General features: G+C 36.1%; 1 protein-coding gene and 1 pseudogene across 2 annotated transcripts in view; one reads left to right on the top strand and one right to left on the bottom strand.

Annotated features, from left to right (window-relative positions):
- The window catches only part of LOC141516247 (serine/threonine-protein phosphatase 2A catalytic subunit beta isoform-like), a 104,169-nt gene that overhangs the window by 50,736 nt on the left and 30,734 nt on the right, over window positions 1–22,699 (bottom strand). The window lies entirely within an intron of this gene.
- On the top strand, window positions 7,287–13,828 carry LOC141517144 (prostaglandin E synthase 2 pseudogene; annotated as a pseudogene).

The raw sequence follows: 22,699 nt of genomic DNA, 5'->3' as shown, positions 1-22,699 counted from the left end.
TGAGAAATTGTGCCTTTGTGTCTTCTTTACACATATTATCAACACACGGTTGATGTGTCGAATGATTTTGTTGAACTGTTGCTTTTAAAAAATCTTTCAAAAGGATGTAGCTCTTTACATGGGGGAGGGCAATAATAAATTCAATAATGAAAGTGATGGGAATAGATAGCAATGAAAATTAGAATTAAAAATAAATAGCTACCTGTGGCATCAGAAGACAATACTTTAATCAGAAGAAAGATTTGTATATTTGGTAGTATGTGGATGTGGATGTAGCTAGGTGGTGCAGTTCACTGACCTTAGAATCAAGAGGATGGGAGTTCAAATCTACCCCCAGATACTTGCCACTTATTAGCTGTGTGACCTTGGACAAATCACTTAACGCTGACTGTTTTGAATTCAGTATCATTTCCAGTCATCCTGATTCATATCTGAAGACTGAACCTAGATGACTCTAGAGGAGAAGGTGAGACTGGAGACTTAGCACAACACTCCCTTACTCAGATCCCATTCATTTGTTCTTCATGGCTTCATTTTCCTGATGTCATGGTCTTCTTCAAGAACGAAGGACAAGGGGTGGCTAGGTGGTGCAGTGGATAAAGCACTGGCCCTGGAGTCAGGAGTACCTGGGTTCAAATCCGGTCTCAGACACTCAATAATTACCTAGCTGTGTGGCCTTGGGCAAACCACTTAAGCCCATTTGCCTTGCAAAAAAAAGCTAAAAAAAAAAAGAACGAAGGACAAACATCATCAAATACACATATTTTAATATATATATATATATATATATATATATATATATATATATATATATAAAGAGTGGGAAGGAAGAGGAGGGGAAGACAGACTTTGTTTTTTTCATATAGAGGAATTAAAATGTCCTATAGTCAAATAGGTTTTCTGAAGAAAGTAGAATATCTGGAACTTGAAGGAAGTTCAGATAGTCAAGGTGGGGGGGCAGGAGAAAGAGAATTATTGGCATAGGGCAAAACCAGTGAAAATTCACAAAGAAACAAACTGCTTTTTCTGAGGAGGAGCAAGAAGGCCAGATTCTCTGGACTACATTATATGGGAGGGAATAAGATATAAAAAGACTAGAAAGTTAGGAGGAGGAAAGAGTATTAGGGACTATATTTGATCCTGGAGGTAATAGGAAAGCACTAAAATTTATTGAAGAGTGGTATGGGATGAGAAGTAAGATGATCAGAATGACCCATTTATAAATAATTTTGTTAATTATAGATCTGAACCAAGCTGGTGGCAGAGAGTAGAAAAAATAGTGTCATATATATATATATATATATATATATATATATATACATATATGAAAAATATTATCAAAGTAGATTTGTCAGGATCTGGCAATTTATTTGATATATAAGATGGGAGAAATGAGTAAGAAGTTAAGATTCACATCTAGGTTGCAAGCCTTGGTGATTTGGAGCATGGTGGTGCCCTCCATTGAAATTTGAAATTTAGAAAGAGAGAATGGTTTGGAAGGAAAGGTAATAAGTTTTATTTCAAACTTGTCAAGTTTAAGATGTTTGTGAGACATCCTAGCTTCTAATTAGATTTGGAGGTATAAAACTGCAACTCAGAGGGGAAGCTAGGTGTCATAGTGAATAGAGTATTAGCCCTGCAATCAGGAGGACCTGAGTTCTAAACCAGTCTCAGTCAATAATTACCTAGCTGTGTGACCTTAGGTGAGTCACTTAACCCCATTGCCTTGCAAAAACAAAAAAAAATTAATAAAATTATTTATTAAAAATAACCTGGAGCTCAGGATAGAGATTAGGGTTGTATAAATCTGAGAATTATCTATAAAGAGAAGAAAAATGAATCCCTGGAAGTTGATGAAATCACCAAGCAAAATAATATAAGACATGAGGGTCCAGCATAGAGTTTCAGGAGATTTAAATGGTTAAAGGCCCAGATGTGGATGAAAATCCAGCAAAAGAAAGCAAGAATTAAAGGTCATACAAGTAAGGCAAATATTAGGACAGAATAATGTCAAGAAAACCTGAAGAGAAGTGAGTAACAAGGAGAAGATGGTAATTGACAGTGGCAGGAATGACGGAGAATTCAAAAATGATGAATAGAGATTCAGAAAAATTATTTGAAAATTAAGAGATGATTGTTTACTTGGCAAGAGCATTTTTATTTGAAAAATGAGGTCAGAAGCCAAACTGTACACAGTTAATAGGAGTGTGTCAGATGCAGGATTGGAACTCAGACCTCTGGCTTTAGAGCAAGTATTATTTTATTCCCTTTAGATTGCATCCTCTTAGTGTATATGAATAATCATGTATTTAGACTTAAGGGAGGGCATTAACATTAACATCCTAGGAGGGCATTAACATTAATATCCTAGGAAGGGCATTAACAATCTGGAGAACATTAAGAGGAGGAATAGACAAAAGGGTGAAAACTATGTTATTTATATCTCAATTAAAGGAACTTGAGCTATTCTGTCTCAAGGAAGAATAATTAGAGGGGACTTAAGGGCTTTATTTAAATATTTGAAGGGTAATCTTGTAGAAAGGCTTGTTTGATTAGGCTTTGTTATACTTGGCCTCAGGAAGTACAAAGGGCTAGACACAATGAAGTCAGAGAGTAAGATTTTTGACTTGGTACTGGAAATTAAAAAAAAATTCTTTCCTTCAATTAGATAACAATAAAATGTGGAATGAACTACCTTGTGAGATAATGAATTTTCATCATTCAATATTTAAATGGAGGTTGAATGATTATTTCTTAAGGAAGTTATAAAGGAGACTCCAGTTCAGGTATGAATTACAGTGACCTCAGAGGTGCTTTCTGCTGAAAGGATTCTATTCCTAGAGATCATCATTTATGATTCTGTAATTATAGATGTTAATCAAGTAACTTCTCCTTTGAGGCTCATGCAATTCATATCTACTAGCCAATTGAAATCCTGGTCACTGTTGTCCACAAAATCCCAGGCTAGGATATTTCTTATCTCAATGAGTTTGTTACATGGCTGACAAGTTTTATATCTCTTCCCTAATTGTTGCCCTCACATTCAGGGGATTTCAGCATACTAATTGACTTACTTTACCACCCTGACAAATCAGTTCCTCAACCTATTCATGTTCCATGAGCTACTCTTCCACCCTAACTCAGTCCCTAACTCATATACTTGATTGTGCCATCATATTCATACTCCATATTCAATAATTCCAAATTTCATCAGATCACAACCAATTGACTTTTCATCTCTTTCTTTTCCTTCCTTTATAAAAAATCACTCTTCATTCCATATCATGAACTTCAATCTGTTGGTCCTTCAATTCTTTCCTAGGTCATCTCCCCTGCACTAACCACCCTCTTATCTTTTCCCTATCTCAAACCCTTGGTGAATCAATTTAACTCTAAACTATTCTCCTCACTTGAGTTCCTAGCACCTTATCATTTTATTGATTAATCCCTGCTAACCCTTAACCTTGGATCATTCTCAACATTCATTGCCTTCACTCTTCACTGAGCAAAGGTGAAGAAAATCATTAGGTTCACTAGTCATTTATATTACACTACCTCAATTGGGCCCTCAGAGCTGCTAAGTAGTCCACCCATACCTCTACTAAACTTCTTTCTTCTAACTCAAATTTCTTATTGTTCCCTAGTCCCCAGCCCAGTCAGTTAAAAACCTAGGCTTATATTACACAGAAAAAAAGGTCATTCACCAAGGATTCCCTTCTTCATCTCTTATCATACATACCCCTTCTATCCTTGTCTCACATGATAAAACCTTAACCCTTACCAAAGCTAACCTCTCTACCTGTTGAAGCACTATCCTTAAATCTTCTCTTATAACATAATGATCACTTTATCATTTTCATGTCATTTATTTAATTTTTAATTCCACCCTGACTCCTGGCTCATTCCCTACTACCTAAAAAAATCTCCATGTCTCCCCCATCTTGGGAAAAAACCTTCTATTCTAGGTAATATTGTCCTATATCTTTTTTACTCTTGGTAGAAAAACTCACAAAGACTGTCTACAATAGATGACTTCACTTTCTCTTCTTTTTATTAAAATATATTTTTGTTTATTTTGTTAAATATTTTCTAAAATTTTTTTTTAAAATAATATTCTGGGTCAGCTAGATGGCATAGTGATAGAGCACCACACCTGGAGTCAGGAGGACCTGAATTCAAATCCATCTTCAGACACTAAATTACCTAGCTGTGTGATCTTGGGCAAATCATTTAACTCCATTGCTTTGCAAAATAATAATAATAATAATAATATTCATTTAAATTGAGTTACTAATTCTTTCCTGCCCTTCCTTCATCCCTTGAGAAGGCAAGCCAAGTGATACCAATAATACTTGTAATGTCATGTAAAATATATTTCAATGTGAGTGATATTGAAAAAGAAAACACACACACACAGAGGGAGGGAGAAAGAGAGAGAGAGAGAGAGAGAGAGAGAGAGAGAGAGAGAGAGAGAGAACTAAAGAACATTTTCCAATTGATTAATGGTCAAAGGATATGAATAGATAGGTTTCAAATGAAGAAATTAAAGCTATATAAAAATCTAATGAAAAATACTCCAAAGCATTATTAATTAGAGAAATGCAAAATAAAGCAACAATGAGGCATCACTTCACACCTATCAGATTGGCCAAAATGAGAAAAAGGGAAAATGATCAATTTTCAGGTGGGGGAATTGGGACATTATTGAATTGCTGGTATAGTTGTGAGTGGATCCAACCATTCTGGAGAGGAGCTATGGCCAAAGAGCAATAAAATTGTTCATACCCTTTGACCTAGCAATTCCAATTTGAGATCTATAACCAAAAGAAATTATAAAAAATGGGAAAAGACCTACATGTTCCAAAATAATGATAGCAGCTCATTTTGAAGTAGCAAAGAATTGGAAATTGAGGGTATGCCTATCAACTGGGGAATGACTAAACAAGTTATGGTACATGAATACCATGCAATATTATTGTCCTATAATAAATCATAACTTGTCTGACTCTAGAGAAGCATGGAATGATTACAGGATGAAAAATAAGTAAATAAATTTAAAAATAAGAAAACTAAAGAAAATGAAAAAAGAATTTTTCAACCTATACTCAGAGTTCATCCACCCTCTGGAGGTGGATAGCAGTTTTCATGATGGGTCCTTTGAAATTGTCTTGGATCATTATTTTGATCAGAGTAGCTAACTCAGTTCATCATCATTACAACATTGAAGTTGCTGTGTACAATGTTATCCTGGTTCTGCTTACTTCACTATTTTTTTTCCTAAATCATCCTGGTTTATCATTTTTTTAGGGTTTTTTTCAAGGCAAATGGGGTTAAGTGGCTTGCCCAAGGCCACACAGCTAGGTAATTATTAAGTGTCTGAGACCTGATTTGAACCCAGGTACTCCTGACTCCAAGGCCGGTGCTTTATCCACTACGCCACCTAGCCGCCCCTATCATTTCTTATAACATGACTGTATTCCATCACAATCACAACTTGTTCAACCATTCACCTCAAAATAAAAAAGATATTAAAAAAGAGGTATTTGACACATTGAAGAAAGAAAACATGCCCAAGCAAATTATTCAGTTTGTAAGTGAGCAGATAACAGAAACACAATTTAAGTAAATAATTATAACTACCAAGGAAAGGATTTTATCAAAATACATCATTTCTTCTCTGGAGACTAGAGGGGAGAAAAGTAATTTTAGAGTAGCTTGATCATGTTAAATTCAAATTTTATTGTCAAATAATATTATATAAAAATTTTGCTATACAATGATATTTATAAACTATAAGTAGATTGCTAAAATGACACAAAATGGTCATAAATAATGCTGTAGTAAGCATACTAGGGGCAGCTAGCTGGTACAATGGATAGAGCACCGGCCCTGGAGTCAGGAGGAATTGAGTTCAAATTTAGTCTCAGAGAATTAATAATTACCTAGCTGTGTGACCTTGGGCAAGTCACTTAACCCCAACTGCCTTAAATAAATAAAATTTAAAAAAATAAAAAATGACATTAAACTAAAAGAAATATACTTGAGAAGGAAAAAAACTCTTTATGCTAGAAATCAGTTTTTTGTGACTAAGAAAAGGTAAAGGAATTCTTAATGATCCTTTTTGTTTTGTAATTCAGCAACTTTATTTTAAGGTTAGCAAAGTGAATAACCTCTAAGGTTCTTCAATTCCATTTTTCAAACATTTTTAAGTGAAAGTCACCAAGTTAGCCAATTGTGATGTAAAGGAAAAAATTCCTATCCTCAGGCACCTTTTATTCTACTGTAGAATTAAGTGTACATGTAAAATATGAAATTTTGAATTTTTAAAGCTAACATTTTTATCATATACTGATATATAAGGAAAAGGAAATTTTTCATTGACTAATGAAGCATATAGACTGTTTATTGAATCATCACTTGTTTTGTTATATGACTAACTTGTATTTGTGAATGTATGCACACAAAGATATTCATACTCATATACATGTTTGTATATATGCATGTATAAATATTTGTACATATAGTATATGACAGCATATCTGTTATCTATATTAATATCTATTTCTAAAACTATAACTATATAGTATTCTTTAATAAAACTTTCAAGTTCTTTTCATAATAACAAGTTCCTCTCTAAAGCAAAGGCTTATTTATTAAGATTTCAATATCTTCCAGCTGATGCAATATGACCATCAATCTTGAAACAGTATAGCTGCTGAAAAATTGAAATTGAGGATCTCCTAAATAACAATGGAGAGACACATGGTAGGTGATGTGGGTAGGCTAATAAACTTTATAAACAGGGATAAATCTGTAGTTCTAAAAATATGCATAGTGTCAGAAGAATGACCCATCCAAAAATAATCCTTTTATAAAAAAAAAAAGCTTGCTTTTTAATATAACAGGGCAACTAGGTGGCACAGTGGATAGAGTACTGGGCCTGGAGTAAAGAAGACCTGAGTTCAAATTAGACCTCCAACATTTATTAGCTTTCTGATCCTGGGTAAGTCACTTAACCTTATTTGTCTGTTTCCTCATCTGTAAAATGAGCGGGAAAAGGAAGTAGCACACCACTTCAATGTCATTGCCAAGAAAACCCCAAAAGGAGTCACAAAGAATTGAACACAACTGAATAACTTTTTAAACAATATAAAATATCGGTAGATAAAATATATATATTTCCACTTCCCATTTTATTTTCCTTCCCTGGCATAGATAAACTTTGGACAGTTTGAAAATCATAAGATAATTCTCCCCAGGAAGAATCAAATGGGGTTCTCCCAGAGATGTGGGATTACAAATTTGAATCTAAGATACGAGATCTATATTACAAATCTTCATATTGGCAGAACTGGTGAAAACGACTCATTCTTCTCTAGTAATAACCATGCAAATTTCCTGCAGATTATTGATCTTAAAATGATACCATTAAAACAAGAAATAATCTTATGGTTATCTCAACTATTAGCTTCATTTTATAGATGAGGAAAATGTTCTAGAGCAATTAAATGACTTGTTCATATTAGTCTGGTATACAATGGCAGGAGTGGATCAATGGTTCAGTGGTTCAATGGCAAGAGTGTTGGGACTGGAATTAAGAAGCCTCATTTTCCTCAGTTCAAATCTGGTCTCAAATATTTACTGGATGCATGTCCCTAGACAAGTCACTTAACCCTATTTGCCTCAGTTTTCTTATCTGAATAAATGAACTGGGAAAGAAAATGAAAAAAAAATAAAAACCTCAAATGTGATCACAAAGAGTGAGAGAAAACTGAAAAATCACTCAACAACAACAAACAATGGCAGAGCTCAGCTCTAAGGGACAGTCTTGAGATTCCAAATTGAGCTCTCTTTCTACAATACCAGACTTCTCTCAGTGGTTAGGCTTTGCTACTCAGTGGGAGCCCAAGGAACTCATCCACTGTTCCAACAAACTTTCCTTCAACTATGAGTGGTTCATTATGCTTTGGTACTTGGCTGTTTGGCAGGAGCATGACATAGCGTGTTAACATGCAGAGAGCATTTTAATTGGCTTAAAACTGTTGGTAGCATCTTTTACTGTATTAATTTATTGCTTCAGTGTCAGTCAACTGGATCCTTTGCCAGATGGTAGTACAGCCAGTGCATACAGAGGAGGAGGTAGAAGGTATTTATATGATGCAAATGTCTGCTTTGTCATTAAGTATTCATGAGCTTTTTCTTAGTGATTATAGTGGGGGGGTGTAAACACCACAAAGGTTGAGATTCATGCCTTGTGGAAATTAATAATCTAATTTCACAAAGTGACAGTTTTGTTTAAAAGTGATGGAAGGAGTTGCTTTGAAACAGCTATTAACAATACTGTAGGATGAATGCTCATTCTGGGGCTTTGCTTTTTTTTGCAGGAGTCTGTGGAATTCACAAGTGACAATCTTAAAAATGGAAATTAACCTGTGGCCATAGCAGGACCCAGAAGATAAAGTGCTTTTTTTAAATGCCTTAATTTTCAGAAGTTAGTTTTAGAAAAAACTCAAACTAGGAACATTTGTTCTCTGGGGTAAAACTTTGCACTTACATTCTTATTTGGGGAGGTATAATTCTCTGGGTGAAAGACAAAGACCTCAGGTCTCAGGCAAAAGTAATTGTTGGGGAGATCAGAAGGATTGATAGGATCTCATTTTATTCATTCATCTGGTAACTGCCTATAATATTTTAACTAATTTTATTTAAATAATTTTAACTAATTATGTTTTGCTAAGGGTTAATATCTGTTATTTCCACCAGAATGGAAGACTACAAGTGTTTTCAGCTCCCTCAACATTAAGTACTCTTTGGCAAAATTCTAGTCATCCCACTTTCATAATGGCTCTGCTTTTTGATATATTTGTTGTTTAAAATATATATATATACATACATATATATTTTTAAACAACATATATATATGTTGTTTAAAAAAAGTTGTTCAGTTGTGTTACATTCTTTGTGACTCCATTTGTGGTTTTCTTGACAAAGACATTGGTTCCTTTCTCAGCTCATTTTACAGTTAAGGAAACAGACAAACAGGATTAAATGACTTGTCTAAGATCCCAAAGCTAATAATACTTCCATGAGAAGTAGCACCCTCTACCATTGTCATTGAAGGGGCTATGTGTTATCTTTAAGTCAATCTTCTCTCTTCATCAGAGTAAGAGAGAGAGAGACTAAGGTATGAGCTCAAACATTCTGAAGAACCACACAGTAAGAAAAGGTAGTGTTTAGTTATCTCTTTCAAGCTATTTCCAATTTCAATCCATCAATGTTTTGTAGGTTTTAGGAGCTCATACTCAAGACTGCACATAAGCAACTTAAATGCAAATTAAGCTGGTAGTGCTTAAGGGAAGCAGACTGTGTACTTGTGAAGACTTTTCCTGCTGGAAATGTTTCTACCTATCATCACAAATGCAAAATATGCATTTTAAAAATGATCTATGTACACATTTACAAGATTTACCCAGATGGCCTGGGTCAAAATACTCATTTTTAAAACTTTCTACCTAAATACTGCAAAAATTTGCATATCTGTCAATTTTCAAAGTCTATAGATATGTATTTTTGTGATATGGTCTATTACCTTTACATGAGGTACTACTTTCCCTAAAGACAGACAGTGTTCTCAGGGTACTAAGCTGGTAGGTGCATGCCTCCAGGCAGGTCATTCTGTGCTACAAAATAAAGGCCACTAACCTTAAGTGCTGAAGTTAAATTAAAAGCACCTAACAGCAGAAATGGTTCTATTTTGAACCATAGTAGTGTAAGTTCTGTTTATCTGAACTTATCACTGAGCAAATTGTCATATGAATAATATGAATAGTTACACTAGCAAAATGAAAGGATGGTATCTATGGTCTTAGTTAAAGAGAAAAGTTGGAGAAAAATGGGGTAGGAGTGGAGGAAAAGGAAAGAGAGAGAGAGAGGAGCAAGAAAGGAAGAAAGAGAGGGGAGAGAGAGAGAGAAAGAGAGAGAGAGAGAGAGAGAGAGAAGCAGATATTAAGATAGAAGGTGTTGTTTAACTGAATCTATAATTTTACAAGGTCATAGTTTCAAATGAAACTTCACTTTGCTAGTCTTAACGTCCACTGATTCTGATTCTTGTCCAAGAATGACATGAGTTTCAAAAAAAAAGACACTTTTGGGGTTACTGATGCACTCAAAATACCAGGTAATACTTACAATTAATATGACTAGGATGTTTTTGAAATCCACAGTGATTTAAAAATTAAAGAGAAAAAGGTACCTTGAAAAAAAATCTCATTAATCATTCATGTTTTTCCCCCTCCCTTTCCCTAATGATATATGTGTTTCTTTTCTTTCTTTTCCTCTGTTGGAAACCTTGTGTTTTCAATGCCCATCTTTTTTCTTCCAACCTTCTGACCTTTTACTACTTAACCAGGTCTACAATATTCCTAGAGTATTTGAGAACCAAATTATGGAGAGTTTTTTTGTTTTGTTTTCTTTAACTTTTTACCCAAAACCCCTCTTCTGGAGTCATTTCACATTCATTACCTTTCAGGGACTCAATTATTAGACTGTCACATGCCAGAGGCTAGCTAGCGTACTCATTAGTCATGTCTAAATTTTCACCAGGACTATGTTTCTGTGAGGATATGTTTGTCAGTATTCCTTTCTTCACCCCAAACCACATTTGAGTTGGCAAGATATTTGACTGACAGGGGATGTTCAACAAATGTCCTTCAATAATATGAGAATGGAATTTTAAGCAATGTTTGATATAAGGACTCTTGAGTTTATGACATTTTATAGAATGGAGGAAAAGTTAAATTTTGTTTTGGCATTAGGGGAAAGGAGCTTCCTATACACTTATAGCTAGAAGCTAAATGTGATTTCATAAATCCATTAATTTTTTTAAATCTAAATAAAAGAAAACAAAAGAAAAGGTAAGAAAATTCAGCAAGTTGTGTTTATACCATGTGTGAATTTTTAGGAAGACATAAATGGAACTTATAGAGGATGAGCAGACATAGATGTGTTATAATGTATATCACAAAATGGGATAATCACATCAGTTAGAAAAACCATTGATTACTTAGAGGAAAACAATGGTAGGAGGAGAAAATATTAATCCCCCTCCTTTTTTCCCCACTAAATTTGGGATAAAATTATTTATTTAATAGCTCAAAGTAGGAAAAAATATTTTGCTATAAAATAGCAATCAGAAATCCATTGGATAGTTGCAAGGAACATTTCATTACAAATATCTTCCAATAGTCATTTTAATCTAACTCTAGTCTTCACCAATTATGAACTTAAAGATTATTTTATTCCTTTCACAAGTTGAAAGAATATTCCCTTATCAAGAAGAAATTATGTTTACAAAAAATATTTTCTGATGCCTGTTCAAATACCCATTGCTCAAATCATTGTTGATTAAAGAAATACAAATTCGACAGCTTTGAGCTAACACCTCACACCAATGAGATTGACTAAAATGATAAAAAAGGAAAATGATTACTATTGGAGAGGATGTGGGAAAAGTCAGAGACTAATGTACTATTGTTTGGAACTATGTCCAATGGGGCAATAAAATTGTGCAGACCCTTTGATCTAGTAATACTATTAGTGGTCTATTTTCCAAAGGGTAAAAGACCCACATGTACAAAAAATACCTATAACAGCTCTTTTTTTGTAGTGATAAAAAATGGAATTTGAGAGGATGCCCATCAATTTTGGATGGAACTCCTTTGTTTTCTTGGTGCTAATTGTTGGACTAAAAGGAGCACACGCAGCAGAGAATCAATTCATACCTTCCTGCATCTCAGCTTCAGAGGCTGCACTGAGTGCATATTCATCTGCAAACAGAAGATCATGCGCCATCACCTCCCTCTACTTTTGTCTTGACTTGTAGTTTTTCAAAGTTGAAGAATTTGTCATCAGTGAGGTAGTTGACCGTGAAGTCAAGTTCATTCTCAGACAATGCATTTAATAAAATGGCTGAAAACATCATGCTAAAAAGCATGGGAGCAAGAAACAGTCCTGTTTCACTCCATTGGTGACCAGGAAATCTTGAGAGCACCATCCACCATCCAGAACCTGGGAAAGCATGATGTCATACTGATGAACTTCTCTGGGCAACCAAATTTTGACATACTGGTTGTCAGGGAGGTGACTATCTTCCAGCTGAACATCAGTGTATTGAAGATTCTGGCAAGAATCTTTCCAGTAATGACTAAAAGAGAAATACCCCTGTGATTGACACAGGACAATCTATTCCCTTTACCTTTATAGAGATGGTCAATGGAGGCATCCTTGATTCTTGAATTCTTTCGGGGTAACCTCTTCATGCCATATAACCTGAAAAATATTGGTCAGTTTTTGGATGAGCAACTCAGTACAACCAAGAGGGAGGTTACTGGATTTCACTCCAGGAGAAATTCCCCAAATTCTCTAGACTAATAAGTAGACATAATGGAGATTGCACTCTTCTTCCATGTCTTCTCAGGGTCTTTTCTTTTAGCAATGTAAAATGGGGTTGGTCACTTCTATTTTCTCTCATAGAACTGGAAGCTGATTAGATGTTTTCTGGAAGACTCTCATTTGAAGAGTCCTGAAGTGGTAATGGTGAAGGCTGGAGCTATCTCCCCTTTCATCACCTCCACTACACCCCTTACTTAGGGCAGGGCCTTCATCTCCTCCAATAAGGAGAGTTTGTTCTAAGCCAATGAGCCTTGGCAGTGGTGACACACAGGTACTTATGTTCTTTGCATTTTTAAGGAGTATCCTCCCATTCCACCACACTCTTTAAAAAATATTCATAGATCCAGCCCTGGCTGCAGGGCACCAGTGAGGCCAGTGGGTTGGAAGCTGGGCTGCCATCCAAGCCAAAATCGGGCCGGGGTCTCTGCGCCCAAGGGTACCCCAAGATTGCTGGGGGTGGCAGCTCTGGCCCTCAGGTGTGTCTTGGGGATTGGCCACATGGTGTGGATTTCTGAAGTCTCAGGAGCAGCTGGCTAAGCAGGTGGACCCCCAACTTGCTGAGGGCCGTCTGCAACTGACCCTGTACCAGTACAAGACTTGCTCCTTCTGCAGCAAGGTCCAAACCTTCTTGGACTTTCATGCTTTGCCATGTGAGGCAGTTTCCTCCTACAGAAAGTGGCTTATCCTGCTTGTCCAGGAAGGAGAATTACTACAGCAACTTAAAGACTCCTCTGTGATCATTAGCACACTCAAGATGTACCCAGTGCCTGGGAAGAACCTGGAGGAAATCATTTCTTATTACCCATCAATGAAGGCAGTGAATGAACAGGGGAAGGAGGTGACTGAATTTGGCAATAAATATTGACTCATGTTGAATGAGGACATTGGACATATCTCTACAATGGGAAGTAAGTTGAATGAAGGAAATGAAATGGTGACAATGGGCAGATGACCAACTGGTGCACCTCATCTCACCCAATGTCTACCATACCCCCACTGAAGCCCTGGCTTCCTTTGATTACATTGTCCATGGAGGCAAGTTTGGAGCTGTGGAAGGAGCGGTGGCCAAATATGTGGGTGCAGCCTCCATGTTCATCATCAGCAAGAGACTCAAGAGCAGGCACCACTTGCAAGATGACATCTGGGAGGACTTGTACCAGGCAGCAAACCAGTGGGTGGCATCAATTGGCAAGGACAGACCCTTCACTGGGGGCGAGGGGGTGGGAAGGAACCTAACCTTGCTGACTTGGTGATGTATGGCATACTTTGTCTAATGGAGGATCTGGAGGCCTTTAAGGACAATATGTGCCACACTCACACTGGGCCTTGGTACTTTCTGATGGGGAAAGCCATTGCTGAAACCCAAGGAAACTACTGACTTCTTTGTGCTTCCCTCCCATGGGGACGAAGTATAAGGGACCTGCAGATTCTAGAACCATAGGGGGGCCTGCCAGCAAGCAAGGAGATGTGTGAAGGCCTCCTTTGCCCCCTTCTTCCTCCAACTCCCTAGGATCTAACCCTGAGCAGGCTGTTAAGCTTTAGCCTGGGGAACTGGGGAAGGAGCCAAAGAATCTTTTGTAAGGCTGCCCCTGATCCCAGGGAAGTTGAGATCCTGACTCAGAGCTCCTGGACTTTCACTATTTATTTTTGGTCTTCCTTGAAAGCTTCAGGGACCTCTCTCCCTGCCTACCCTGGTGACTTTCTCTGGACTCTTGGGTGTCCTGGTGACAAAGAGCAGTCAAGCTCCCTGGAGACTTGAGAGAGGAGCAACAGGATTCTAAAGAAATTTTCAGGGAAGTTCCAAGGCCTTGGATGTGGGGGCCAGGTGGTTCTTTGTGGGCCTGGTGTCCTTACATTCACTCAGAGGGTCCTGGAGAGAGACCTCAGTTATGAGTCATGTCTGCAATAAAGAAATGGTGTGCTATTCAAAAAAAAAGTTATAGATCAACAATACTTTGAAAGTCTATATTTCAAATGTTTTTTTAACTATTCTAGATTGATATAGTGACAACCTTTAAGAGTTTGTCCTAAAAAAAAAAAGATTTAAGCTAACAAGTATTAGCCTTCAAATTTTCGTTTTAAGAAGGAATTAGGTTACTACATGTGTTTATTAGTTCTCTGAGCTTGCAGTTATGTAAGCCCATTTAGGAAGTGAACCCAAAACAGAATTTTGGAACTTTCTTATAGAATTGAAACAAATAGCTAAATTAGAATTGGGTGTTGCTCTAGGTTTTGTTTTATATCATGTTAATTAGGGTTGGAATAATGCTATCAGGAATTCCATTAGTTCAGGAAGAATTCCCCCTTCTGACCAAGGACTTTGGTGCCTTATCAGTTATTCTAATGATCTCCACAAAGCATGGGAATCTCCCCCTACAGGGTATTGGTACCATCTTGGGTCAACAGATTAGATTTGGAAAAACAGACAGTTAAGTCTTTGGTTTCTTAAAGATAAAGTACCACAATAGAGATAGATAGATAGATAGATAGATAGATAGATAGATAGATAGGTAGATAGATAGATAGACAGATATATGGTAGATAGAGGAATAGATAAATCAGACTTTTCTGTAATGTGTTTAGAGTTTGAAATATGTGATTTGAAACATTTGGGGTTAATTTGAATGGACTGTATTGAATGAAATTTTATGCAGAGTTTCAAATTACCTGGTTCTGTTTGAAATTCTAGTATTCATTTTCCTACCCAGTAAAATTCAGCAAAGACATATTGTTTTCAATAGCTTCCTTTATTAACTCTCTTTTTTTCATGGTGCTATTATCCCACCCAATTCCCCATCTCACCCCCCCAAAAAAAGTAAAATTGAAAAAGTAAAATTGAAAAAACATGTTTTGTTTTCTTCTTTCTTTCCTTTAATTCACACTTGTGCCTGCTTTTAGATGCCACAAGTCAGGTTCCATGTTTTCCCTTCATTGAGCTAAATGCACTAGTAATTAAAGAGCTACTGTTTTACACATTGCTTTTCTATACAATTCTTGTGTGAAATTCCCACTATGGACTATTGAAGGCAGCTTTTATTGTTGTTTTTCAGTCATATTAATCATCTTTGATTCTTCATGACCCCATTTGGGGCTTTTCTTGGCAAAGATACCAGCACGGCTTATCATTTCCTTCTTCAGCTCATTTTACAGATGAGGGAATTGAGATAGAGAGGGTTAAGTGACTTGCCTAAGGTCCCCAAAGCTAGTTAGGTATCTGAGGCCAGATTTCAACTCAGAAATATGAGTCTTTCTGACTCCAGACTCTAATCATGGTGTTACCTAATAGCCTGATAGAGGCACACTAGAACCAAATTCACAATGCATAAATCTAGAACATGTGGGAATATGGAGAATGTGTTAAAGAAAGGAGATTTTATAGATCTAGATTGCATTTATCTTAACAATTCATTGACTTTATCATGATCTCTAGAAATGAGAATATGAAACTAAAATAATGAGAAATTGGACATGATTCAGATGACTCCAAACTCCTTTTGTTCTATTTTGGAATGAAAATATCAGAGAGAGAAAAAGGTAGAGGGATATGGCAATGTGCAATAAGCTGTGCCACTTAATGTTTTAATTAAAGATGATAGCAATCTTCTGATATGAGAGATTGTTAGAAGGAAAGGTTTTTGACCCAGGTGATTCCTAATAGCAGGTTGTCTTAGGACTTTATGGCACTTGTCTATAATTTAGGAGGAGGGCAAGAATAAATATATGGTTGAGGGGACCTCCTCAGCTACAGGGATCTCTGTTTCTTGACTTTTGTCTTACAAAACTTCAGGATGAATAATGAGAAATGAAAAATCAATGGGATATTTTACTGAATTCTTGGGGAGGGAAGGTCTTTCTCTCTCTCTCTCTCTCTCTCTGTCTCTCTCTTTCTCTCTCTCTTTCTTTCTTCCTTTCTCTCCCACTCGGGACTCAAAAGGCTGAAAAGAACAAGGGATTCCCCCAGCCACGGACTGTTCAGAGTTGGTGCTCTTGGTGCTCCCCCGAATTGGTGATGTTATCTTTATCTTTTTCTTCTACTTTGATCATAGTATTACTAACCCTTTGTCTTTAATGTATTATTTGCTGTATTGGACATCATTGTAATCAATCTATTCCTTGTGTTGTGTAATTAAAATACTTTCATTCTCAGGAGTGTCAGCGAGAGTGTCATTTGCAGGAACGAATCTGAACCTCATTTAAAATCACAATACACTTTCTTTAGAGTAGGATGTATTATTAAGAGATGAATTCACATTAAATATAATTTTATAAATGTTATATGTCCTTATTAAAAATCTCTAAAGGGCATTTTCTGACTCCAGTACTTATCTGTCTAACCTTGGTCAAGTTTTCAAAACTTTCTGTATCTCAGTGTCCTTCTCTGTAAAATGGGAATAACATTAATTGCACTATCTTCCTCTCAGGCTACTTTTGAGGAAATCCTCCTGCAGGTGCTCAAAGAACTATTCATCAAGATTTTATGAACTTGGTATACCAGGATCTTATCACTCAGGTATATATTTTCCTAATAGAATAGAGACAAAGTTCAAAGAAATACTTATTATTCATGACTTTCCAATTCCTGTTCCATTTACCATTCTTAGACCCCTAGCAGTTTGCTGCATTGGTCATGATGTAAAACTGATCTCAAGAATATCTAAAACAGAGAAGATCATAGACCCAGGTACTTGAGGAAACCATGAATAACTATCCCTCTATCTATTCATCTATCTGTCTAATCCATCTCTCTCATTTATCCATAATCTATCTATCTCTATCTATCTATCTAATCTATCTCTCTCCCTCTCTCTCTCTCCAGATCTGTCTATATCCAGCACCTGAATGCTTGCTAAAAGCTTTTCATACTTTATCTTACATATCTTCCTCCCCATCACCCCCCCCAGTGTTTTGTTCTTCCACATAGTCTTCCTGACTGTTAATCTCCCTCTTGTCAACAACATAATTGAGCAAGGAAGTTTAATAATATTACTCCTAAAGTATGGTTCAGATCAAATCTTATAGCCTGACTCTTAACAGACATTAGGCAGAGAGAAAGATGGGTTACCTGGTCAGCCTTATTGGTAACAGTTGCTGCCTTTCTTCCCTTCAGATCAATTCTCCAGATTTCTTGGCTTAATCATGCAAAATCAATGAAAATTATTGTTATTAGTGCTGCTGTGTACTTTGCTATTGAAGGTGGTGACTGAAGTACTGGACCCCAAGTCAGGAAGATGTCTACTTAGCTCTTAGTTCAGATTTGCTAGATGTTGATCCTGGGGGTAAATTGCTTCACTAGACTGGGTAGCAATGTTCTACTTTGTCAATGAAGACCTTGGACTCCATGACTTCTCAAGTCCTTTCTGATTCTAAATCATAGATACCATGAATAATATGTGCTGCAAGTGCTGCTAGAGATTCAGTGATCTCTAACAAATAGGAATGTGTGTTTACCTCTCTGACACTTGTCATGTTTATTATTCAGATAAAGGTGTCTGTATTGGTATTTTCTGGATAAAACAAGATCTGTGTTATAAAGCCTGGAAACTGTTATTCTCCATACAAAAATCACTTACTGGTACTTTTATTAAATCCCCAGATATACTGCTATACTAAGTTCTATCATGCAGACAAGAGATCCAAAGTGGGGGGAGGTGATGGTGGGATGAGTGTAGTAACTGGTAGAGAATATGTTTTGATGCATTTAGGCTGAAAAGCAATACTGAAAAGAAATATGCTTCATAAAATTACACATTTTTTGGTAAAATGATTCAAGAGATATTAGAATTCTAATTTACTGATGAAAGGAAGGACAGAGAATAGAAGATCTTTGAGAACAGACTATCTTTTCTTTCCAAAAAAATGAATAAATAAATTGCTACTATCAAGTCCTACATAAGACCATTATTTTGTGACCCAGGGAAATCCATTTAATTTTTCTGGGTCTCAATTTCCTCATCTGTAAAATGAGGAGGTGATCCTTAAGGAGGAACTCAATGATCCTTTAGTCCTCAGGCAGGGGTATGCTAGAGATAGCTACTATGAAGAGATGATTTTTTTAAATTTTCATTGTAACAATTTATATCTTGTAATAAGCAAATGTTATAAAATAAGGGCTTGATTTATTGTTTTGTTGAGCATCTGGAATTAAAGTTATAGAGAAAATGTTAATGATGCATATAAAATTTAAATGTGTGTTATACTTATATTTTTTCCTTAGAGAGCTGATTGTTAAATATTTATCAGCAAGCTCCTCTCTAAAGTCCTTGTCATACACACACACACACACACACACACACACACACACACACACACACACACACACAGAAACACATAAAATGTATTGGGCAAGGCAAAAACTACTTTAAAAGTTAGCAGTTTTTAAAAAAATTCATTTCTTAGAAGGAAGCTAGATGATAGATAAGAGTGCTAAGTTTAGAATCAGGAAAACTTGAGTTCGGATCTCATCTTAGACACCCCTAAGACACTAAACTCCTCTGCCTTAGTTTTCCCACCTGTAAAATGAGATTGTGCTCTTTGATTAAGTTCCATTCCAGACCTCAAGCTGTTCTCTCTCAAGCTGTTTATATTCTACCAGACATGGTGACCACACATAGCAAGTGCTCAATACATGTTTACTAAGTGAATGAAGACTTTTATGAAAATATTTTATTAGCTTGAGAAAAATCAAGTATAAATTTTATAGATCCTAGCCACACATTAGCTATTAAAATGTCAGATAACAAGAATGAAAATGCTTAAACTTTCAAGATCCTTTCTTGAAGTTCTCTAGCTATGAAGCTACAAATCTGTGTGGCTCACTACTACTTGATAAGATGTAGTTCTGGGCAAGCTAACTTTGACACTCTTTCCTTTTAAGAAAAACAAACTACCCTCAGAAATTATCAACATCTTCTGACTTAAATCTCTTAACTAGAAGTTGAGCCTATTTATAATAAATTGTAAAACAGTATAGATACAGAGAGACTGATTCTTTCTCTTGCATTTACTTCTAATTTCCTCTGTGTCTTTGGGCTAGGAACTTAACATGTTATCTTTTCAGTCTCTAAAGAGTAGAACAAAGTCTGTCTCTTCCCACAGGAGAAGTAATTGGATACCTCTAATGCATTTTCCTGGGGGGTGCTGGATGGGTATTATTTAGTCAATACTATTAACTACAATGACTGGTAACAGCAAAAAATCTTTCCTTGGTTCAGTGCCTTTTTATTTGAAATTGAAATTTAAAAATGCCATTTTGCAGGTAGAGAAATGTTCTGTGATATCATATGAACCTCAAGTGTTTTGAATCATTTTTCCCAGAAAACTTTTTAAAAATTTAGTTCTGAGAGTACTCCTTTATAATTTTCCATTTTTTAAACTCTCAGAGAAAATATTGTCTCAGTAATGACTTGGGAAAGTTTTTGACTCTCTTGGGACCGTTTCTCTTGGGTAAATGAGTTCTTGGGTTAGGTGTGTTCTCTATGGTGTTTTCTACAAACCCAGGAATCCTTTCCCATAGAAATAACCAAGTAATTGAGGGGAACAAACATTTTGTTAAGTGATTCCTATAGGCACTGTGATAAATGCTTTCCAAATATTTTCAAATTTGTTCCTTACAAAACCCCTGGGAAGTAGAGGTTATTTTATTTCCATATTACAGTTGAGAAACTGAAATAATGGAGGATGAATGACTTGTCCTGGATCACACAACAGCATTTCACTTCAAGACCAGCTGGGTTAAAACTAACTTGGAGGGAGCCACATTATGCTAAGCACTGGAGATACAAAGAAAGACAAAATTAGTGACTTCCCTAAAAGGCTCACTTCTAATGATAGAGAGAAAGCTGTTTTTGATTCTTTGTTTTTTGTCATAGTGGTCTTTCAGTTGATTCCCATAAAGAATATAAATTACTGAACTAATTTATAGTAGAGCAAGATATTGTTGGATTGGGCCTTTGGAGTGCTTGACAAACATATATTCATTACATTGAGCTAAGGATTCAAGTTCCATTTGGATGTACCATGAGCTCAATATTTTTTTTCCAGAAATATCAAATATTTCTAGTTCTATCTTCCTCCCTTGGATGACCTTTTATCTCAGTGAATTCTCCTCCAGACACATCAATGGGAAATGAAAAACAGGATTACTGGTGCTATTCAAGCAAAAGCAATGGCCATGAGGCATTTAAACAAAGGGAAAGAAAGTTTAGGCTAACCCGATAGCTTCCTTTGGCTTCTCCCAAGGTACACTGCTGGGAGGCAGTTAAGTAGAATTTCTCTGTCTGCAGTTCTTGGCAGAAGCAATTTCTCATCACCACCATCTAAAGACCTTAGTCACAGTCTCTGTGGGGTCATAGAAACCTTTTACTTGTGGCTTTGCAAACATAAAACTCTTGTGTGACTTAAGTGAAAAAGAAAATAGCTACCTCAAAGGTCTGAATAAGCCTGATATTGGAAAAATGGTCCAATGAATTCCTTTAAGTAAGCTCTGGCCAATCAATTCCCCACATCATTACCAAAGTATTTTGGAAAGAGAACCTCCATTTTTGTCTGGTGTCATCCATTACATGGTGTTTTGACCTTATGAGGAACATGGCCATGCTAAGACTGAAACATGTTTGTAATGTAATTAGTTAAAAAATTTAATTGATACTAAACTGATTAGATATTTTTATAAGTACCTCTAATCAATTAATATTGATGCAGAGAATTACAAATGTAGGAAATTTAATATTTAATACTGTTAAATCTGGGAATCTTGTTAAGGGTGTGGAAGGCTCTTTATTCTTGAGATGTAAATTGGCGCCTATTGTTTCATTGTTTAATGTAAAATTTGTATCCTGTCTGTCTCCTTATTCGAAACCCCCAACTTTCAACCTTCTACCTGGTTGGAAGAGGGAAGGTATTTCCTCTTTTGTCCTCAGTACCCATTGACACTGGCATGACAGGAAATGACATGTCGAACTTAGAGGTTGGGTACCTCGGGAAAGGAAGGACCAGTGCATAATTTCCCATTGAAGAATACCTGGCCCAGGTGCTAAACCACTCCTCAAGCACCAATACTTGGAAACCTACAAAATAAGTGTATTTAAGAGGAAGCACCACGCCTTCTTGCTTCTTCTTGACTCTATCTTCCACTCTTGCAGGATGGGTGAATCTCTCTTTCCTTCCAAGACCATGTGCTCTTATGGTAAGCCCTGGTGCTTCACCATGGGAACCCCATGACATGTGATCAGGGCTCTCTCTATCTCTGCCTCTTGTCTGTCTGTCTGTCTCTCTCTCTCTCTCTGTCTCTCTGTCTACCAAGCTACTGCACCTAGCCTTTTATTATTCACCCTGTGCCTATTGATTCTCTGGGAGAGGAAAAGTTTTAACCAACTTACTTTGTAATAATTTGTAATAAAATCCTGAGCAGTTTAAAATTCCTAAACAGTGTATGAATTCCTTCATCTTTTAATAACCTTTGATTTTCAGTTATCCCAATTTCCATCTTTAATTGGTAATTCCAAAAATCCCAGCAACAACAATATGACTAGTGTTTTTGTATTATATTCACATTCCTTGTAAATACTTTAGTAGTCCAATATTCCAATGACTCTTAAACTTCTTTATGTCATGGACAACCCTGACCATCTGGTGAAGTTTATGGATGCTTTCTCAAAATCATGTTTTTAAATATCTAAAAAAATGTTTTTAGACTTACTAAAGAAATAAATTGTTTTAAAACAAACTTCAAAATATTGAAAGAAAATGTTCACAGTAACTAGGTTAAGATTTTCTACAATGCAACAATGTGAAATTCTGTCTTTTGATGTAAATTTTATAATTCCCCCATTCTTGTCTATCCTGTCCTCTCATTATTTTATCAGAGTCCATTCAATGTGCTAGGGCTTTCTTAAAGTTCTCTTCACATTACATGAAAATCAGTGGCACAAAAAAAACTCTTACTTGGTTAGTTTTTCTCATCTTATATTTCTGGGACATTTTTTCTCACTAATATTTTTTATTTTTCCTTTGTAATTCTTTCTTTGTTATACATTCCAGCATGGGCTCATGCCTACCATGTCCTTCTCTACTACACTCTATGACCCCAAGCTCAGTTAAATAAACTCCAGAAAACATACTCTCAGTCTGGAGTTTGTAAGGCTAAAAGTAGAAGTAAAAGAAGAAACAAGTAAATCTGGCACAAAAATATGATGCCAAGATCAAGGGTTGAGCCATAATAAATCATTGAACCTAGTCAGGTTAGCTCAGT

The sequence above is a fragment of the Macrotis lagotis genome, chromosome 3 (assembly GCF_037893015.1).
Source record: "Macrotis lagotis isolate mMagLag1 chromosome 3, bilby.v1.9.chrom.fasta, whole genome shotgun sequence".
Taxonomy (NCBI): Eukaryota; Metazoa; Chordata; class Mammalia; order Peramelemorphia; family Peramelidae; genus Macrotis; species Macrotis lagotis.
This window is presented reverse-complemented; position numbering and strand designations above follow the sequence as displayed.